Source organism: Ranitomeya variabilis, chromosome 6 (genome assembly GCF_051348905.1).
Source record: "Ranitomeya variabilis isolate aRanVar5 chromosome 6, aRanVar5.hap1, whole genome shotgun sequence".
NCBI lineage: Eukaryota > Metazoa > Chordata > Amphibia > Anura > Dendrobatidae > Ranitomeya > Ranitomeya variabilis.
Window position 1 is genome coordinate 205,588,079 of NC_135237.1, and position 18,714 is coordinate 205,606,792.

Below are 18,714 nucleotides of genomic sequence, written 5' to 3' on the forward strand. Positions count from 1 at the left end.
CCTACGACAAAGCGAACATCTGTGGGACTTTTTTATGAAGCTTGGCCAAACCGGGCAGACCCAAACATCCACGGATCATCCCATGCCTACTGTCAGGACAATTGTTACATGCAGTGACAGTAACCTCAGAATTATCCCTCATCCACGAAAACTTTATAGTTGACAAAATGCATACAGGCGGTTAAGGTTTTCTGGCATTTGCCAAACTCGGACTCCTCAGTCTCCCAAATAGAGAAGTATGATTGTTCACACCACAAAATATTTTACCACTGATCCAGAGTCCAGAAGCTCAATCTAACTCTTGGCATTGCTTGGTGACATACAGTTTGCATGCAGCTGAATGTCTATAAAAATTCATGCCATGAAGCTCCAGTGCAAAGTTTTTGTACTTTAGTTAATGCCAAAGCAGGTTTGGACTTTAAAGCTATATGGTCAGCAGAGCATTAGCATCTGTTTTACACTATGTTCAGTGATTTCCAAAGCTTCCACTCTTCAATAATAAATTTCAGTTGATTCTGGAATATTTAGAAAGGAAGACATTTCCCAAATTGACCTTGTAGCAACTGTGACATCTAACTACAGTATCACTCTCCAATTCAGTGAGCTCTATAGAATCTTCCATTCTCTCACAAATGTTTGTAAAGCTAGATTGCATGGTTTGTAGCTTAATTTTATAAATTTGCGGCAATAAGTCTGAATTAGAAAACTGAATTAAATGACTTAAAGGTGTATTTCAATACTTTTGTCCATGAAATGGGGTATTATACTTGTCTGGTGCACTACTTTGGTGTGGTGAACAAGAAGACTATCTGTTTAGCATACTATTGTTTTCAAAGGCACCATCTACCATGTTTTGGGGGTGACTATAATAAAGATTTGAACTATCCTGTTGAATTTTTTCATTTGCTCCAACGTTTCTGAAGCTCAGTATTTTAGGGGCATTGTACAAAATAGGAGTACATTGGACAAGTGGAGCAGAAGGCTAAGTACTTGTGTTAGCAAGGGGGTGGGGACTTTGTATAAAAGGTTGGAAAAAGTGGACAAGGTAAGTAAAAGTAAATAGACACAGAAGTCTGAGCTGCAAACCAATCAAAGACATGACCCAAAGAAATTTTCATGTGAGTTGGCACCAGAGATGTAACATTCAAACCGTTTTTCTTTGCTTTATATACCAGAATCTATAAATTGTATAAACTATTTAATTGCCCATTACAGGAGAGATTATTAGTTAACACATTATTATAGAATAAATGGCTAAATTGTGGGACCCCTGGAAATATTTATCAGTTGGTTAAATATACACTAAATGAAACATTTGCTTTATTGCTTCAGTGTTATAGCGTGCCTAGGGGATCGTTTACAGGAATGTTATATTGCTTAAAATGGTTATCATGCAATTTTGCTGAACTCTTGTAGTTAATGCACTTTACAGTAATGTTACAACTAGATAGTATGCACATTTTGTTACTTCTAATATTTTACAGGCATTGCTGTTCTGATTGCCATAACATGCTGTGTGAGAAAATTATTCTTCAGATTTTAATTTGATTTGACATGCCAAGTTACTATAAGAAAAAAAGGTTAATTGTTTTTTAATTGTACCAAAGCATATGCTGAGAATACTATGAATGCTAGTTTTAATGTTTAATGGTTAATGCTCTTTTATAATATTTGAAGTATTGTGTATTATATTAAGTTATAGACTTCAGAAAAGTCTCTTAGCCAGTTGATCTTCAAAACTTGGTAAGAGTTAAGAGGGTAAGTATACTGTGCCATTCTCCACTATTTTTTAGCCTCTCTACTGAAAAACACTAGTAATAAAACATTGGATGTGGAAGTGTTAGTGGCATTTTATCAATGCACAGCATTGGTAATTAGATAGAATCATTACTAACTTGGCAAACAACTACAATAAGGTAGCCCCTGATTTTAATAGTTAACAGGCTGAGTCTGACTAATTGTCTGGTGCACTACTTTGGTGTGGTGAACAAGAAGACTATCTGTTTGACATACTATTGTTTTCAAAGGCACCATCTACCATGTTTTGGGGGTAACTATAATAAAGATTTGAACTATCCTGTTGAATTGGGGACTTTGTATAGAAGGTTGGAAAAAGTGGACAAAGTAAGTAAAAGTAAATAGACATAGATGTCTGGGCTGCAAACCAATCAAAGACATGGCCCAAAGATATTTTCATATGAGTCAGCACCAGAGATGTAAGGGCCCCTTCACACTGTGCAATCAAAGTCTGAACGAGCGTTCGATTTGTGACGTTTATCCGTCCTCGTTCCGAGGTTGCAAAGTGTGACATGGCGTTACGATTTGCGACGCAGCCCAGCATCGTACGATGTGAAAGAAAGAGCAGAACTTTCTTTCGTCGTAAATGTCCCGCTGTGGCGGTCGAAATCGTAGTATGTGACGGCGGTCATACGAGCTCGTAATGCGACTACGTGGGTTGGGCTTCCGCATACTTGTCTCCTGATTGGGCGTGACGTTTTAGCACGCCCATGCTGGTAATACGTCACGCTCGGAGTCGTAGGACTATGGCGGTGTGAAGGGTAGCGTACGATTGCGATGCGTGACGTTCACATCGCAACTACGTCAGAAAAAGCGTTAACATCGTAGAGTGTGACCGCTGGCTACGAGCTCGTACTGCGATGTCGAATATGACGCAAATGCGTCGTAATCGTAGCAGAATCGACCAGTGTGAAGGTACCCTAACATTCAAACCGTTTTTCTTTGCTTTATATACCAGAATCTATAAATGTTATAAACTATTTAATTGCCCATTACATCCTCATTACATCGCCGACAGAGGAGAGATATGGCTCCATGTCAGTATTAGAATGTCATGAGAATCTATACTACCACATTAGATTAGCAAGTTTCACAAATTTAAAATTAAGATTAAGAACACAGCAACTTTTTATCTTGTTATATGCTTACAAGACAATTGCTGCAAATTACATCAAATATTTGGTTGCCAAATATGTATGCTTTCAATTCCACCATGAAGTCAGAATAAGTTAGACAACTCCAATTTATAATACCTAGTGTGGTAACAGAGGATTGGGCATGTCACGTATTCTTCTGACTTGTGATTCCATAAGATTTTTGGCCGATTCTGCCACAATTGGCTGGTTTGATTGACTGTACAGTATATTGCATAATGCAAATAAATGAAATGAAAAATCCCATTAACACAACAAAAAAGTAATATAATGTTGCTCAATGATGCAGTTGGTGTAAAATGCTTTAATCTGTGCCTCTGTTAAAGGGACAGGGTTTCCTCCACAAAATATCAAACCTTTTGGTTATCAAAAGGGGAACTCTCTTAGCACCTCTATTGAGGTCCGATATTAACTGTTATCGCCAAACCTGACTATTAATAATTAATATCCACTAAATATGCCTCAACGTTATCTTTTCCTTATACTATATACTAACTGAGACAAAACCGTGTAACAATAAAGGATATTTATTACACACAAACACAAGTCTGCAGTGTATAACATACATATATATTTATACCCAAACTGGCGACTATAAATATATATATATATATATATATATATATATACACAATATACGGATATTACAACTCTAATACAGAAATACCACTACAGTATACAGTGATATCCCAACAGTATCACATAGTAATAACCAACAATATCCAGTAATGTCACAACAATATCACAACAATATAAAAACCCACAATTAACTGCCCGATTACCCAAATCAAACATGCAATATCAGCCCTCCCATCTATAGCTTACTAACCTTAAGGCTTAAGAGATTACAGGGCCTAGTAAGAAAAGGGGATACAGATATACTCCACCAGCATATGGATCCATGATCATTCCAGCATGCAGGCACAGCAAAAAAGGGAGAGCACCTTGTGCCTTTTATGTCCAGCTAGAAGAGGTGTGTCCAGCCCCAGGTGTGTGGGGATGAGGTCACAAATCTATTGCCCACTGGCAAAGGTACATTCCCTAAGTCCTAAATGAAACCTGATATACCAGCTTGAGGAGGGGGCTACTGAGCACATGTGGGGGAATTATATATCACTAAACACATCCCTAAGTAAAGATATATATTTTGGAGCACTTCCCTTCTACAGCCTCTGTCTAATAAATCAAGAAATAATGAAAAACACCTCACAAATTATAAAATGTAGCTGTAGGGTCTTATGGCTTGCTTGGAAATACCAACTTTATTTATCCCAAAAACTAGACTTTGTCCAAAGGAATGCAGCATCCAACTTTCAAGGATTATCCAGTCTTGCACTTTCCATGCAGGATACAGGTAAAAGATTGCTGTTAAAAACAATGTATTGACACTCCTTCCCAAAAATGTGTCTTGCCCAATGAAAATTTTGTCTACTTCACTTTGCCTGATGCGTGGCTATATGATTAACCCTACATGGCTACATGTAAAATTCCATCTTTTTCACAATTTATGTGACATTGTATATTTTTTCCTTGCATTATTTTGTATTAATGATTTGACTAGTATAAAAAATGATAGGATCAAAGCATACAGACACACCTGATATCAAGCCATTCACTAAAATGAATGTGTGACATTATGGCATTTTCCTATGACAATTTTACATTAGCGATTTGAACGGTATAAAAATGATAGGGTTAATCATTTAAACATGCCCCAGAGAAAAGTCCAACAAGGGAAACTTGAGTTGGGTAAGTGCGCAAGACACATTGTTTGGAAAGAATGTAAGATAAAACTTTCAGCTGCTATTTTGGTGGAATAAGAGAAAACAGTGGTTCCAAGCAAGTTCTAACACCCTCCAGTTAAGTTCCTTAACTCGCACTATGTCTTTCTTTATACCTAACATCACATACATGAATGGCATTGATGGGGCTACTTTTCTGATGTATTTAGCACAGATATATACACAGCACATGATTATCTAATAATTAGGAAAATAAGTTCTAACAACGATTACAAGCCTTCACTGATAGATTTCAGTAGCCATCAATCTAAAATAACTACTTTATTTGCTATCATTGTTTCATCAGTAATTTTCTCGTATAAAATAAAACAAATTTAGAAAACATCTCCAACTCAGTACAATGTTAAAAATGGTCAGCGCATAGATTGCTCTTGAATGACATCCATGTTCTGTTCGTGGTGTCCATGAATTAACAGACTCATAGAATTATATGAGTGATTTTAATTCATGACTCGGATAAAATGGACTTCTGGATGATTCTTTGTGCAGACACAGTCTGCAAAGAAATATGAACATGTAAATGACACCATAGTCTATAATGGGTGTGTGATCCATCTGTGAGAAACACCATTGTGAAAATGACACACAGTAAATGAAGCCTTAGACACAGCATTTTATCAATTTTCTCAGCAAAGTGGAAAGTGACAGATTCCTGTCTCAGAAAAACAGAGCTCATAGTCTATGAATAATTCTGTACTTAGATGCATTGTAGAAAATAAAGAAACATAAAAATACATGTAGAATAAATGATACTGATAAAAATACAGTATATACAATAAAAAATTACATTGTACGCACATCTTCCTTCCATTCACCATGACAATTATCTAATTTTTACCAGTTTAAAAAAATATATATATATATATATATATATATATATATATATATATATATATATATATATATACTGTATATATTTTTATAAAATATTTAGTGTTAAGCATTAAACCACCAAAAACGTGCAGAAATATAGCACTATTTGGCAGCTATTAACAGCCAAATTATATCCCACTAATAGCTCTTGATATAAAGTTGGCTAATTGTAGGCTTATAGGGTAAAATATTGTTATTAGGTAGATATTACCATAGTTAACAACAATATCTTTGTAAGTTGTCCTTTTAAAAATACTATGTTTGCCCTTGCTTGTAGTAAAAGTAACAGTATTTGTGCAGACAGTAGACAGTGCATGCAACAAGAAATGTTGTTCAACAATATTATTTTTGTTTAATGAACAGATAATCATTAATGTGATGTGATGAGAAAAAATATATTCTTTCCAGAGTCCATTTGCTTACATAAAAATCCTCAAACATTGTCAGTAATCCTTCAGTATGATTACACAAATTATCTTCCAAAGGCCTCATATAAAAATAGTCTGATGAGAACTTATGAATGTTTGTTATGATTTTAATACAAACAAGGACAGAAGAAAGAAGATATTATACAGCACAGTGCATGAGAAACAGAAAAGAAAAAAAAGAGAAGGTAAGATCTGCATACCACCTTCTTCATTTCAGCAGTTATTACACTGCAAGGTGGCAAATCTAAGGTGTCCATGTTCTATCAAAGTATGAACCTCAGAATGTGCACCTCCCATGTGTCCTCTTTCCAATGTCCTTTATTGTTTAGACTCTCCTTTGGTTCTCAATGTCTTATTGTCAGTGATTGTGCTCTTTTCTGACATTTCCTTGCTTTTTCTACCACAATTTGGCAAAGTTCTTAACTTTTTGGACATTAAATCCATGTCTCTTTTTGATTTTACTTCTCCTCTTTTCATACCAACCACTTTACCTGTAGCCAGGGCTGGACTGGCTGGGCATCATACTTCATGGTGGCAATGGAAAGGATAACATTTTAGGCATGAACAGTAAGGGGATTCAATAGGGGCAAAATAACTGCGTAAGGGCTGAAATACATTTGTTTCTACTAAAGTTGGAAAGTCTGCCCTGCTTTGACTGAGCCTATGTTCTGTGATTTGCAAAGGGTTCCTGTGATTTCTATGTGTGCCTATCATACCATTATACTGAGAGCACAGGAGGTATTATTATTAAAAGAATACAGAGGGGTGTTTGTACTATATGGGGTCAAGGGCAATTATTATGAGGCACTCAGGGACATTATTACTATAGGGTGCTGTATACCTATACGGAGGGGTATTATTACTATGAGGAACTCCAGAGGGAATATTATTACTGTGTAGGTACACAGAGGAACCACTGCTATTGTGTGAAGAACAAAAGGAGAGTAATATTACTGCGCAGGGCACAGAGGGGAACTACCACATATACAGTATACGAGTATAAGCCGACCTGAATATAAGCCGAAGCACCTAATTTTACCACAAAAAAACTGGAAAAACTTATTGACTTGAGTATAAGCCTGGTATGCATGGCTCCCTCATCCCCATCCTAGTATGCATGGCCTCCTCATCCCTATCCTGGTATGTATGATCTCCTAATCCCTATCCTGGTGTGCATGGCACCTCATCCCAATTATGGTATGCATGGCCATCTCATCCCTAAAATGGTATGCATGGCACTCTCATCCCCATTCTGGTATGTATGGCCCCATCATCCCTATCCTGGTATGCATGGTCTCCTCATCCCCATCCTGGTATGCATGGCCTCCTCATCCCTATCGTGGTATGCATGACTTCTTCACCCCTATCCTGGTATACAAGGCTCCTTATCCCTATCCTAGTATGCATGGAACCCTCATCCCTATCCAGGTATGCATGGCCCTCTCATCCCCATCCTGGTATGCATGGCCTCCTCATCTCTATCCTGGTATGCATGCCCCCCTCATCCCTATCCTAGTATACATGGCTCCTCATCCCTATCCTAGTTTGCATCGAACCCTAATCCCTATCCTGGTATGCACGTCCCTCTCATTCCCATTCTGGTATGCATGGCCCCTGTGACAGATTGAACAGGGGAAGGGGTGTGTCGACTTCACTCACCTCCAGAGAGGGGAGAGAATGACCCAGAATGACCCAGCAGGGATTGGCTCTCTGATGCTATTACTCACCCCAGGTCAGTCAGGGAACTGCAACAAGGGCAAATAGTCACCGGAGAGGCTTCCCTTATAGGTACGAGTTATTGCGGTGCTCCCAGTGAGGGGGATATACATTGCCAGTCCAGGCTGGGGATACATATATAAACCTCCCGGCTGTCACTGTCTGGGCTTCTCACTAACATAGTAGAGTATGCTGCCACCAGTTCCTCATTCGATATAAACCCCGTCCAACAGCAGGCTTATATCAGGCCAGAAACCAACCCAGAGTAGCATATAATTGACCAAACGAGTGTGGGGATTCGTGAATCGAGATAAAAGAGCAGCCCAAGATTAATTTTATATTTAATCGCCAAAAAGGCGCACTAGAAAAATACAGGTATATATACAGTATATATATACAAAAGCAAATATACAAGTATACAATCAAGAGTGCAGTACAAGGGTAGATTGCAATTACCGTGTTATGTAGCATGTGACCACAGAGAGGCCGCTGATCACAGGTCCAAATCTTTGTTACGTGATTCTCTCTGGCTGCGTCAGCTAACCTGCCAGTACTAACTAAACTAAGACCAAAATGAAGAGCTGCCTATTATCCTCTAGCTGCTCTCTCCCACACGCTATGCCACCCCCTGGGCTGTACAACCTCTCTCCTCCAAAATCTGAGTGCATGGTTTTCCGGCCGGAACTGTGGATGTCCATAACTTTACACCCCAAGGTCTAAATGGGATGGTAGCAGCACCAATCAGTTCTGCTGGATTTTATCTGCCCAGGGAGACCAAATATGGCTACTGTATTTAATTCCTGGTAGCTATGGTTCTAGCGGCGGCTGCTTGGGATGGGCCTGTGGGGAAAGGGATGCAGATTCTGATTATGTCCTCGGATAGGCTCAGAGATATTGCATTCTTCTATTATAGGTCATTTTCTAGATTCAATATTTCAGAGCCTTGTACTGGTTAGCCTGGGATCTGTTGTGCCACGATAGCAGCCTAAGCTAAACAAATGAATCCAGTTGTGCACAAGAATTCACACCCCTGTGATAATTGCTTGGGACACAGGGTCTATTCCTTTTGCCCCCCCCCCCCCCTCCAGAGAGAGCTTCAAAGGCCTGTTTGCTTGGGCTAAGTAAAGAAAAACATTGGTCTTGGGGAATCACAAGGGTGGGGGCTAAGTTTGAGAGCAAGTATTTTCAGGCCAAAATGTATCTGACATGCATTCCATCAGTTATCAAAATGATATCAATTAGATATAATTTTCCCATTTCTCACAGTCCCCTAACCAAATCTTTGTATGCATGGCCCCCTCATCCCTATCTTGGTATGCATGCCCCATCATTCTCATCCTGATATGCATGTCCCCCATCAGAAAAACATTAAAAAATACATCCTACTTCCCTTCCCTTCGCTCCCTCACAATGTTCTGTTCCAATGCCAGCAGCTGATTTATGCTTATAGGCAGCACATGGCAGGGACGTCATGTGCTGCTTATAAGCAGAGAACAGCTGCCAGAATACTCACTACTCTTTAATAGCATGCACAGTAACCTCAGCCACTGACTTGCTGCAGCGGCCAGGCGATCTTGTGTGCCCGCTACTAAAGGTAATGAATATTCACTGTTCTCCATGCCTATGGAGAGCAGTGAATATTCATTGCCTTAAGTAGCAGGCACACGTGATCATACGGTCTCTGCAGGAAACAAGTGGCTGTGATTACTGTGCCCGATATTTAAGAGAAATTAATATTCATTGTGAGCGCTGTCAATATTAATTTCTCTTTAGCAGCGGGCACAGGTGTTAGCTGCAGCTGCCGGCTCATGCCTCCTGTGACACGCTGCTCCCCCACTGTCTCTCCCCGTCTGTCTTGAGGAACCCTGACTTGAGTATAAGCCAAGGGGGGCTTTTTCAGCATAAAAAATTTGCTGAAAAACTCAGCTTATGCTCGAGTACAGGTACCGACTGGGGCTGAAATTCAGTCCTGGCACTTGAAATCACACAGGCCCATGTTGTCCCCGTCCCCATAAACCAGATGGGATATGTTATTAATATTATCCTGGATGGAGGAAAGCAAGATTTTCTACAAGACCAATATTTCTAATGATACCCGTGGCCTGCTGGGGTAAGTGACGGAGTCAGCAACTTTGTGCTCCTACACAACTCTTGACAGTATGGGTATCTTGAGAACACCGATTCTGTTAACGCCGTAGCAGACAAGGCAGCCCATGACCAGACAGGCCCTTCTGGCATTTGTCAGGATTGCCAGATGGCCAGTCCGGCCCAGCTCGAGTATATAAGGTATTACTGTCTAAGGCACTGGTTACAGGACTATGTGGCTTGTGTAGAGGTGGGGGAATGTGAGGAGGGGGCTGTGTTACATTTTTCAGGATAGGATAAGGATAGAAGAAAAGGTAATGGCGGTTTGAGCCGAATAAAAAAGTAAAAGTAAAATGAATGACAACAATCAGTAAAAACGTAACTTCTGAGAACCTCTAGAGTACACATATATGGTCTGCAGAGCACTGGTGTAGAACTGATATTAATAATATATGGTCATTGTATGGTCTAGTACAGAGATTTTGGTTAATGATCAGTATGGTGGTATTATCACCACTGTATATCTGGTGATATTTATCTGTTATATTGCAATGTTATTAAATCTTACATAAAGTTATTATTGGAAATATAGATAGTAGTCTTGATTTCCTGTAGGCAGAGTGCTATAAGTAGTAGAGACCTTAATCTGGGGAAGGAGGTGGATATGGCATGGGCCTGTGTATTTTCAAATGCCAGGGCTGAGTTTTAGTCTCAGTCTGTCCCTGCCTGTAGCCTGAATCTTTTGGTCACAAAATGCTATAAATGTCGGGCATCTGCACTTTGTCTCCTTGATATAGCTTTTTAAAAAATTCTTTACCTGTGTTCTGGAATGTTTCATGTTTGTAGAAATTGTGTAACTGGGCTTAAAAATTACAGTAAAAATGTTTACTATAAATTTAGTAATAATGCAGATAATGTTGACAAAAGCAACTTAAATATTAACCCCTTTCTGACATTGGACATACTATCCCGTCGAGGTGGGGTGGGCCCGTATGACCACCGACGGGATAGTACGTCATATGCGATCGGCCGCGCTCACGGGGGGAGCATGGCCGATCGCGGCCGGATGTCAGCTGACTATCGCAGCTGACATCTGGCACTATGTGCCAGGAGCAGTCACTGACCGCCCCTGGCACATTAACCCCCGGCACACTGCGATCAAACATGATCGCAGTGTTCCAGCGGTATAGGGAAGCATCGCGCAGGAAGGGGGCTCCCTGTGGGCTTCCCTGAGACCCCTGGAGCAATGCGATGTGATTGTTTTGCTCCGAGGGTCTCTTACCTCCTCCTCCCTGCAGCAGGCCCGGATCCAAAATGGCCGCGGCATCCGGGTCCTGCAGGGAGGTGGCTTCACAGCGCCTGCTCAGAGCAGGCACCGGGAAGCCTGGAGGAGCTGTGCACGTCAGATCGCCGATCTGACAGAGTGCTGTGCAAACTGTCAGATCAGCGATCTTACACCATAACATGATGCCCCCCCCCTTGGGGCAATGTTATAGTGTAAAAAAAAATATTCACATGTGTAAAAAAAATAAAAAAAGATTAAAAAAAAAATCCCCCTCCCAAAAAAATATTGTTCCTATAAATACATTTCTTTATCTAAATAATAAAAAAAAACAATAAAAGTATGCATATTTAGTATCGCCGCGTCCGTAATGACCTGACGTATAAAACTGTCCCACTAGTTAACCCCTTCAGTGAACACCGCAAAAAAAAAAACGAGGCAAAAAACAACGCTTTATTATCATACCGCCAAACAAAAAGTGGAATAACACGCGATCAAAAAGACAGATATAAATAACCATGGTACCGCTGAAAACGTCATCTTGTCCTGCAAAAAACGAGCTGCCATGCAGCATCATCAAAGAAAAAATAAAAAAGTTATAGTCCTCAGAATAATGCGATGCAAAAATAATTATTTTTTCTATAAAATAGTTTTTATAGTATAAAAGCGCCAAAACATAAAAAAAGATATAAATGAGGTATCGCTGTAATTGTACTGACCCGAAGAATAAAACTGCTTTATCCATTTTACCAAACGCGGAATGTTATAAATGCCTCCCCCAAAAGAAATTCATGAATAGCTGGTTTTTGGTCATTCTGCCTCACAAAAATCAGAATAAAAAGTGATCAAAAAATGTCACAAGCCCAAAATTGTTACCAATAAAAATGTCAACTCTTCCCGCAAAAAACAAGACCTCACATGACTCTGTGGAACAAAATATGGAAAAATTATAGCTCTCAAAATGTGGTAATGCAAAAAATATTTTTTGCAATAAAAAGCGTCTTTCAGTGTGACGGCTGCCAATCATAAAAATTCGCTAAAAAACCCGCTATAAAAGTAAATCAAACATCCCTTCATCACCCCCTTAGTTAGCGAAAAATAAAAAAAATAAAAAAAATGTATTTATTTCTACTTTCCATTAGGGTTAGTGCTAGGGTTAGGACTAGGGTTAGGGTTAGGGCTATGGTTAGTGCTATGGTTAGGGCTAGGGTTAGGGCTAGGGTTAGGGCTAGGGTTAGGGTTAGGGCTAGGGTTAGGGCTAGGGTTAGGGCTAGGCCTAGGGTTAGGGTTAGCTCTAGGGTTAGGGCTAGGGTTAGGGCTAGGGTTAGGGCTAGGGTTAGGGTTGGGGCTAGGGTTAAGGCTACAGTTAGGGTTGGGGCTAAAGTTAGGGTTAGGGTTGGGCTAAAGTTAGGGTTAGGGTTTGGATTATATTTACGGTTGGGAATAGGGTTGGGATTAGGGTTAAGAGTGTGTCAGGGTTAGGGGTGTGGTTAGGGTTACCGTTGGAATTAGGGTTAGGGATGTGTTTGCATTAGGGTTTCAGTTATAATTGGGGGGTTTCCACTGCTTAGGCACATCAGGGGCTCTCCAAACACGACATGGCGTCCGATCTCAATTCCAGCCAATTCTGCATTGAAAAAGTAAAACAGTGCTCCCTCCCTTCCGAGCTCTCCCATGCGCCCAAACAGGGGTTTACCCCAACATATGGGGTATTATCGTACTCAGGACACATTGGACAACAACTTTTGGGGTCCAATTTCTCCTGTTACCCTTGGGAAAATACAAAACTGGGGGCTAAAAAATAATTTTTGTGGAAAAAAAAAGGATTTTTTATTTTCACGGCTCTGCGTTATAAACTGTAGTTGAAACACTTGGGGGTTCAAAGTTCTCACAACACATCTAGATAAGTTCCTTGGGGGGTCTAGTTTCCAATATGGGGTCACTTGTGTTTTTTTTTTACTGTTTAGGTACATTAGGGACTCTGCAAACACAATGTGACGCCTGCAGACCAATCCATCTAAGTCTGCATTCCAAATGACGCCCCTTCCCTTCCGAGCTCTGCCATGCGCTCAAACAGTGGTTACCCCCACATATGGGGTATCAGCGTACTCAGGACAAATTGGACAACAACTTTTGTGGTCCAATTTTAACTGTTAACCCTTGAAAAAATACAAAACTGGGGGCTAAAAAATAATTTTTGTGGAAAAATAAGATTTTTTATTTTCACGGCTCAGTGTTCTAAACTGTAGTGAAACACTTGGGGGATCAAAGTTCTCACAACACATCTAGATAAGTTCCTTGGGGAGTCTAGTTTCCAATATGGGGTCACTTGTGGGGGGTTTCTACTGTTTAGGTACATTAAGGACTCTGCAAACGCAATATGACGCCTGCAGACCAATCCATCTAAGTCTGCATTCCAAATGACGCTCCTTCCCTTCCGAGCTCTGCCATGCGCTCAAACGGTGGTTACCCCCCACATATGGGGTATCAGCATACTCACGACAAATTGGACAACAACTTTTGGAGTCCAATTTCAACTGTTACCCTTGGAAAAATACAAAACTGGGGGCTAAAATATAATTTTTGTGGAAAAAAAAAGAATTTTTATTTTCACGGCTCTGCGTTATAAACTGTACTGAAACACTTGGGGGTTCAAAGCTCTCACAACACATCTAGATGAGCTCCTTAGGGGGTCTACTTTCCAAAATGGTGTCGCTTGTGGGGGGTTTCGATGTTTAGGCGCATCAGTGGCTCTCCAAACGCAACATGGCGTCCCATCTCAATTCCTGTCAATTTTGCATTGAAAAGTCAAACGGCGCTCCTTCCCTTCTGAGCTCTCCCATGTGCCCAAACAGTGGTTTACCCCCACATATGTGGTATTAGCGTACTCAGGACAAGTTGTACAACAACAATGGGGTCCAATTTTTTCTCTTACCCTTGGGAAAATAAAAAATTGGGGGCAAAAATCATTTTGTGAAAAAATATGATTTTTTATTTTTACGGCTCTGCATTATAAACTTCTGTGAATCACTTAATGGGTCAAAGTGCTCACCACACATCTAGATAAGTTCCTTAGGGGGTCTACTTTCCAAAATGGTGTCACGTGTGGGGGGTTTCAATGTTTAGGCACATCAGTGGCTCTCCAAACGCAACATGGCGTCCCATCTCAATTCCAGTCAATTTTGCATTGAAAAGTCAAATGGCGCTTCTTCGCTTCTGAGCTCTGCCATGCGCCCAAACAGTGGTTTACCCCCACATATGGGGTATCAGCTTACTCAGGACAAATTGTACAACTTTTGGGGTCCATTTTCTCCTGTTACCCTTCGTAAAATAAAACAAATTGGAGCTGAAGTAAATTTTTTGTGAAAAAAAGGTAAATGTTCATTTTAATTTAAACATTCCAAAAATTCCTGTGAAACACCTAAGGGTTACTAAACTTCTTGAATGTGGTTTTGAGTACCTTGAGGGGTGCAGTTTTTAGAATGGTTTCACACTTGGTTATTTTCTATCATATACAGTTAAGTCCATATATATTTGGACAGAGACAACATTTTTCTAATTTTGGTTATAGACATTACCACAATGAATTTTAAACAAAACAATTCAGATGCAGTTGAAGTTCAGACTTTCAGCTTTCATTTGAGGGTTTCCACATTAAAATTGGATGAAGGATTTAGGAGTTTCAGCTCCTTAACATGTGCCACCCTGTCTTTAAAGGGACCAAAAGTAATTGGGCAGATTCAATAATTTTAAATAAAATGTTCATTTCTAGTACTTGGTTGAAAACCCTTTGTTGGCAATGACTGCCTGAAGTCTTGAACTCATGGACATCACCAGACGCTATGTTTCCTCCTTTTTGATGCTCTGCCAGGCCTTCACTGTGGTGGTTTTCAGTTGCTGTTTGTTTGTGGGCCTTTCTGTTTGAAGTTTAGTCTTTAACAAGTGAAATGCACGCTCAATTGGGTTGAGATCAGGTGACTGACTTGACCATTCAAGAATATTCCACTTCTTTGCTTTAATAAACTCCTGGGTTGCTTTGGCTTTATGTTTTGGGTCATAGTCCATCTGTAGTATGAAATGACGACCAATCAGTTTGGCTGCATTTGGCTGGATCTGAGCACACAGTATGTCTCTGAATACCTCAGAATTCATTCGGCTGCTTCTGTCCTGTGTCACATCATCAATAAATACTAGTGACCCAGTGCCACTGGCAGCCATGCATGCCCAAGCCATTACACTGCCTCCGCCGTCTTTTACAGATGATGTGTTATGCTTTGGATCATGAGCTGTACCACGCCTTTGCCATACTTTTCTCTTTCCATCATTCTGGTAGAGGTTGATCTTGGTTTCATCTGTCCAAAGAATGCTCTTCCAGAACTGTGCTGGCTTTTTTAGATGTTTTTTAGCAAAGTCCAGTCTAGCCTTTTTATTCTTGATGCTTATGAGTGGCTTGCACCGTGCAGTGAACCCTCTGTATTTACTTTCATGCAGTCTTGTCTTTATGGTAGATTTGGATATTGATACACCTACCTCCTGGAGAGTGTTGTTCACTTGGTTGGCTGTTGTGAAGGGGTTTTTCTTCATCATGGAGATTATTCTGCGATCATCCACCACTGTTGTCTTCCGTAGGCGCCCATGTCTTTTTGCATTGATGAGTTCACCAGTGCTTTCCTTCTTTCTCAGGATGTACCAAACTGTAGATTTTGCCACTCCTAATATTGTAGCAGTTTCTCAGATGTTTTTTTTTTGTTTTCGCAGCTTAAGGATGGCTTGTTTCATGTGCATGGAGAGCTCCTTTGACCACATGTTTACTTCACAGCAAAACCTTCCAAATGCAAGCACTACACCTCAAATCAACTCCAGGCCTTTTATCTCCTTAATTGAGAATGACATAATGAAGGGATTGCCCACACCTGTCCATGAAATAGCCTTGGAGTCAATTGTCCAATTACTTTTAATCCCTTTAAAAACAGGGTGGCACATGTTAAGGAGCTAAAACTCCTAAACCCTTCATCCAATTGTAATGTGGATACCCTCAAATGAAAGCTGAAAATCTGACCTTCAACTGCATCTGAATTGTTTTGTTTAAAATTCATTGTGGTAATGTCTATAACCAAAATTAGAAAAATGTTGTCTCTGTCCAAATATATATGGACTTAACTGTAGACCCCTCAAAATGACTTCAAATGAGATGTGGTCCCTAAAAAAAAATGGCGTTGTAAAAATGAGAAATTGCTGGTCAACTTTTAACCCTTATAACTCCCTAACAAAAAAAAATTTTGGTTCCAAAAGTGTGCTGATGTAAAGTAGACATGTGGGACGTGTTACTTATTAAGTATTTTTGTGACATATCTCTGTGATTTAATTGCATAAAAATTCAATTCGTCAAATTTCAATTTTTTTCACAAATAAACGCGGGTAATATCAAATAAATTTTACCACTATCATGAAGTACAATATGTCTTGAGAAAACAGTGTCAGATCACCGGGATTCGTTGAAGCGTTCCAGAGTTATAACCTCATAAAGGGTCAGTGGTCAGAATTGTAAAAATTGGCCTGGTCATTAACATGCAAACCACCCTTGGGGGTAAAGTGGTTAATGATATGTTTTACATAGTGCGACAATATTTCATGCTGCTTTACAATGCACCTCTCGAGAAGTAATAACTGACACATTACTGTAAATAAAACTGTAAGAGTCCATTTTTACCATCAGTCTGTCATCTCTGTGTCCGTTTATACCATCAGTGTAAGAGTATTGGCAGGCGATCGGTGTTTCATCAGCGCACATTCCATATGTTCATTTTTACCAGTGTATCATCCGTGTGTCCGTTTTTACCATCAGTGTATCATCCGTGTGTTCATTTTTACCATCAGTGTGTCATCCGTGTGTTCGTTTTAGACCATCTGTGATATGTGTGTCTGTTTTTACCATCAGGTGTCATCCATGTGTCCATTTTTACCATCAGTGTGTCATCTGTGTGTCCATTTTTACCATTAGTGTGTCATCCGTGTGTCCGTTTTTACCATCAGTGTGTTATACGTGTCTATTTTTACCATCAGTTTGTCATCTGTGTCCGATTATACCATCATTGTGTCATCTGTGTGTCCATTTTTACCATCAGTGTGTCATCCCTGTGTCCGTTTTTACCATCAGTGTGTCATACTTGTCCATTTTTACCACCAGTGTGTCACCCTTGTGTCTGATTTTACCACCAGTGTGTCATCCTTGTGTCCGTTTTTACCATCAGTGTGTGGTCCATGTGTCCTTTTTTACCACCAGTGTATCATACATGTATCCATTTTTACCATCAGTTTGTCATCCATGTGTCTGTTTATACCATCAGTGTCATCAGAGTTATTCAAGGTTAGATAAATAAATAAATAAATTTTAATGATTAATTATTGAATTATTATTACACTCAATTCTGTACTGAGCACATTGCCTTTCGCTGACAGTACATTAGCTATTTCTGTATATTTAGCTCAGAGTAAAAGCTAACACCATATAGAGAGAACACGTGCTCTATAGGACATATATATCCACGGCTCTTAGGAGGGGGGCTGTCACTTGGGGGCTGTCATTTTGGGCCTTCTCCTTCTCTCTCTCCAGACTACAGACTCCACACAGACAGAATGAACAGCTGGTAGCCATGTGCTTCTTGATGAATTCTACTCCATGACAAAGACAGATGCCATTTACCATTCAGAATCTCAGGAAAAATGGGGAACAGACTTTGATATGGACAAATGGACAATCTCTTCGTAACTATTTCACCTATTTTACGTTTTGCTGCAATGATGCTTTTTGGTGGACAGTCCAATAAACCATTACATTTTTTTATGAGACATCTGGTAAAAAGTCCTGATTAAATAAATATGAAAAATAAGCATATTTAACAATAAGTTACAAAGCTTCACTAAGGCTACATTCAAATTAGCGTTTGAGTGTCGGCGTGTGTCGTTTTGACGTGCCCGCCGAACACAACATGTTGCATTTTCTTGCGTTCGGCGGGCGCAACAAAATGACGCCTGCAGACGCATCCGCATACAACGCATGTTTCTGCATACACAATGTTAAAGATAGGTACGCAGGACACAAGTAGGCGGTGCTTAAGGAAAGAAGTGTTGTGGACTCAAACGCTAATGTGAACTTAGCCTTACACTTTGCAATGTTAAATATGGACAGCACATGGATGGCACAAAGATAAAAAATGCCGAAAAAAGGACGTGTCTCCGTGTGTTTTGCACTGACACAGAGTACACAAAAAACACTGACAAGCACAGGTTATAATTAGTACATGTTGTATCCGTGACAAAATGGATACAACACATATGTGCAGCACAGATGTCTGCTTGAGGCCTTAAAGGGATAGTCCACCCTCTCTTAAGCAGAAGTAACATAAAAAAAGACTTGTACTCACCTCCCGCATTGGTTCTGTTTCAGTGATGTCACCACCAGATCTCCCAATGCTTGCATTCCATTATTTTGTCATGTGAGTTCTGAAGCCAATCAGTGACTGCTTACCATCTGCAGCCTTTACTATTTCATCAGAGCAGACATCTGTGCTGAGGAA